Source organism: Nannospalax galili, unplaced genomic scaffold (assembly GCF_000622305.1).
Source record: "Nannospalax galili isolate Female #2095 unplaced genomic scaffold, S.galili_v1.0 scaffold1623, whole genome shotgun sequence".
Taxonomy (NCBI): domain Eukaryota; kingdom Metazoa; phylum Chordata; class Mammalia; order Rodentia; family Spalacidae; genus Nannospalax; species Nannospalax galili.
In genome coordinates this window covers 289,351-293,688 of record NW_008349082.1, presented here as the reverse complement: position 1 = coordinate 293,688, position 4,338 = coordinate 289,351, and the positions used below count along the sequence as shown (strand labels likewise).

Below are 4,338 nucleotides of genomic sequence, written 5' to 3'. Positions count from 1 at the left end.
CCAGCCCCTAGGTGATAGGCTCTTGACCCAGGAAACCCGAGTTCAAATCCTGATTGCCTCTTTATTTTATTTATATTACATTTATTTATTTACTTATTTACTTGTGTAGGGGCATGCGTGTGCCACACTTGTGTTCAGAGGTTCTTTCCTGCCACGAGTGGGTCCCAGGGATGGAACTCAGGTCATCAGGCTTGGTGGCAGAGCCATCCTGCTGATCTGATTGCCTCTTTTTTTTTTCTTTTTAATGATGGAATCAAATTTACACTAAAACCGAAGCTTCTGGAAGAGCCACTTGTTCTTGCCTTGTATTGCTCCTCATACCTGACCTTGGCCTCATGTCTGGCCTTGCGTTTCAGAGTTGGGTCTCTAAAGACAACCTAGTTGATGACAGTTTTGGCCAAGGGGATGTCCATAGAGTACCTGGTGGGCATAAGGTGATTGTAGTTATAAACTTTCATGAGTGATTTGGTCTTGGATCTCTTGGCGATTTTCTTCTTGTCCACAGCAGCCATCACTTTGCAGGGATGGTGGCCAATTCCAGCCACCAGAGCATGGCTAGAGGGGATGTCTAAGTGCCATCAGTGTTCTTCATGATGATGGCTTTGTGTCCAGAGTAGTGTCCAGCTAGGGCTAGCACCACTTTCCCAGGTCTCATGAACTTGTCCATTTCATCAGCAACAAGGAGGCACCCAGCAGAAAGGCTCTGATTGCCTCTTACTAGCTGCCAACCCTTGGGCAAGTTGCCACACTTCTCTGCACCTCAATTTTTCTACCTGTAAAATAGATCATTTCAAATAACATTGTTGAGAGGTTTAAACAAGTTGATCTGTGTGAAAGGGTTAGAATTGCACATATAGGCATGTAGGAAGCACTGTATTTATGTTAATGATTGTGTTTATGTGATGATTATGTGTTCAGCTAGTTGCTTGGGATACAAAAGGGAACAAAACCAGGTCTCTGCTCACGCTCCTTCCAGTGGGGACTGGATCAGTGGCTTATCGGTGGCCGGCCATATAATTGCATACCTGGGTATCTGTTTTGCCTGTGTTAAGAGGCTATTTCTGTCAGCACAGGTGATTCTGTGATTGTGGGCCTGTTTGTGTTTGTGCTTGTGGGAGGTTGTGAGGTATAAGCACCCATAAAAGATCTCTCTTGGATGTGAGTGTTCCTGTTTGGTGTGATCCTGTGTTTCCCACTGAGGTGCTGGGAATGTGTCTGAATCTGGAGTCTTGAGAACCCCTCTCTCAGTCCAGGCTACTCCCTTGTATGTTTGTCCCACAAGGGACTCCTGGGGACAAACTGACTTCTTCCAAAATGAGCTCAGTGGAGTTGGTGGGGTCTGGGTGAAAGGGAAAGTGGGAGGAGACTGTGAAGCTAGGGAGAGGCTGTGAAACATGATGGCGACAGAGGGAAATGGCAGGGTGGGGACAGAGGAAGAGCTGCATGGACAGTTGAGGACATTTGATTATTCTTCCATTTCTTAAGCATTTATGGAATCGCTACAACATGTCAGGACCTCTAAGGGGCATTTGTTCAAAGTCTGGCATACAGACCGATCTAAGCAGACCAAGACCTACCAGAAAGCTCTTACTGTCCCAGAGAGACCTACCTATATCCATGATGGGCCACAGCAACAGTTCTGAGGGATGGAGAAACAGGCAGGAGAGGGAGGGCCTGTCCCCAGTTCTCCCTGGGGCATGAGCTATCCAGATTAAAGAACAGAGGCCATGAGGGAAAGGCCCCTCTCTGGCTGGGGCACCCCCATGAATTATATTATTTTATCTCTTGCTAGGATAATGACATATTTACTTCCTCCTAATCACTATTTTCATCCCCAACATGGCCCAACATCTGTAGCAAGAAGGCTTGGACCAAGCTGATGTGATGGAGCTCGTAAAGAGAAGACATACCTGGAAATCCAGATATTTGGCCCTGCCTCCCTTGAGACCCTGGAGTCCTTATCTCTAGCAACTGCTCCCCCCACCCCCATGGTCTCGGCTCTCAGACCCTCCCCTTTTGTTCACTGGATGCCCTTTCTTCTCTTTCTGGGCCTATGTTGTTTGCCTGTTTATCTTTATCTTCATCTGTGTTTTGTGTTCTTTTTACATCTGTATCTCCATCCCGCCCTCCCCACCCCCCACTACATCTGTATCTTGATTCTCCTGCACTGGGCCTCAATTTTCTCACTCGTAAAATGGAGATAATAATAATAATAATAACAATAATGATGCTCCAATCTCTAGAACTAGCATGAGGAAAACATGAAATAATTATGCAAAATGCTTAGGACAGAACCCAGGCAACAGTAAATTCAGTAGAAGAGAGCTGTTATTATTGTTTTATTATTTTTATCTCTCCATTGGTATTTATGTTTTTCTCCTGTTTCCACATCAGGCTCAAGTCTCCTCCCCTTCTGGTTTCTTGTGTGGGCTGAGCCCTGCCCTTGGCTTCCTTGGTAGGGACACAGGATGGAAGGGCACATCCAGGCCTGAGCAACCTTTACCACTCTGCCTAGGGACTCAGAAACTTGCCTGGGGACAAGGCCTGGCTCCCTATAAATAGCCTCATAAAACCATGAACCCCAGATCTGTCATCCCAGGCAGGCAGGCAGGCCAGTGACTCACAAGATCCTGGGCTTCAGATTCCTGGACCCCAACCTTGCAGTTCCCAGTTCCCTGGTCCTGCTGACACAAAAATCCTGACCTTTAATTTCCTCCTTTGGGTTCTAAGTGCCCTGCTCTTTCAGGATCAGAGTCCAGACTTCTTCCTCCAGACCCAAGGGTGGCTAGGTATGGTGGTGCAGGTCAGCCTGTAATCCTAAACGCTCTGGAGGTTGAGGTAAATTCCAGGTCAACCTGCGCTACATAGTGAGTTCAAGGCTAGCCAGTGCAACTTAGTGAGCCGATATCTCAAAAATAAAAGAAGAGTTCAGTGATAAGAACGCTTGCTTAGTTTTCGAAAGGCCCTGGGTTCAATCCTCAGTACTGGAAAAAAAAGAAAAAGAAAAAAAACAAAAACAAAAACGGGAGGGGCGGGGGCTCCAGGTAACACCTCAGGTACGAGAAGCCAGAAACCCTATTCTTAGCCAGGCGGGCTTGACTCGTCCTATCCGGAGTCCTGCAATAAGCTAGGCTTATGTCAGTCACTGTCATCCAACCAATAGACACTTCACTTCCCACTGGGTTACTCAGGACGCTTTCCTGAATGGGCGGGGCTGCGGCCCAAGTCGTGCAGCGGTAGGTTCTCAAAAACGCCGGTCTCCGCCAGTTCTTCCACTCTGCCAATAGATGGAGAACCTGCTCCAGAGGTATCCTGGTCGGTTAGGCTGAAGCCCGAAGGGGCTCGTGAGGAAACCTGTTCCACTGGTCGGTCCGGGTAAGTCCTTTCCAGAATGACCAGTATTGGGATTCTTGGATGTGGCCTGGACCGGAAACGGCGTGGCTTGCGGAGGGGAGGAGGGTGCATAACCTGGGCAAACCCTTGCTTTATTGGAGAAACTGAGTCCAGGGATGCCGAGTCCCAGAAATGCACCCATGCACCCCTCCTTCCTTGCCTGTTCAGCTCATCCCTCCAGCCCTCATGAATTCACTCACGATTTCTTCGTATAGTCCAAAACACTCAGCGCACACTCACTCGCCCACTCATCACTTAAGCAAACATTCCCTGAGGCTTCTGGTGTGCCAGGCCTGGTGCTGGGTGATGGTGGTGACCAAGATGAATCAGACCTGAGCCCTGCCTTCAAGGGAGCCTGGGTCTGATGGGAGGACAAGTATTGATGGTCAGGGGTGTGAAGGGGTGGGGAAGAACAAGAGTCTATGGGGGAATATGTTGATATGGTTTGGAAAGGATTTCCAGGGGAGGGGCCACTGGAGCTGAAGAACATGGAGGTGGCCGAAGTGTGCAGGTGCCCAGGTGGAAGACCCATGTTGTCCCTGTTACACCCAGGGGAGCTGTTAAGGCTGGAAGAGGTTGTGGGCACCACTCAGACTGGGTCGGGAACTTGAACGTTGTTCCTAGGGGGTGTGTGTGAGTGAGAAACCATGGATTATGTTAGTGCCATGGATGGACCAGGTCAGAGCAGGGACCAGAGCTGGGGAAAAGAGTAAATTCAGGAGGTGGCTCTGTCCAAGGCCTAGGGAGAAGAGGGTGGGGATCAGGGATAAGACTGAGACAGGAGACAGACAGAATATGTGGCTAATGGGCTGGGGGACAAAGCGATGTTCAGGCAAAGACCCAGAGCTCTGACCATCTTAGGAGGCCATCTTGATGCACTAAGGGTCCTAGGAGCAGAACGAGGGGAAGGGGCTGTGTATGGCTCTGGATCCTTGAAGAAATCCT

General features: G+C 49.0%; 1 pseudogene; it reads right to left on the bottom strand.

Annotated features, from left to right (window-relative positions):
• Positions 1 to 264: 264 nt before the first annotated feature.
• LOC103744592 lies at positions 265 to 667 on the bottom strand (annotated as a pseudogene).
• Positions 668 to 4,338: the final 3,671 nt, after the last annotated feature.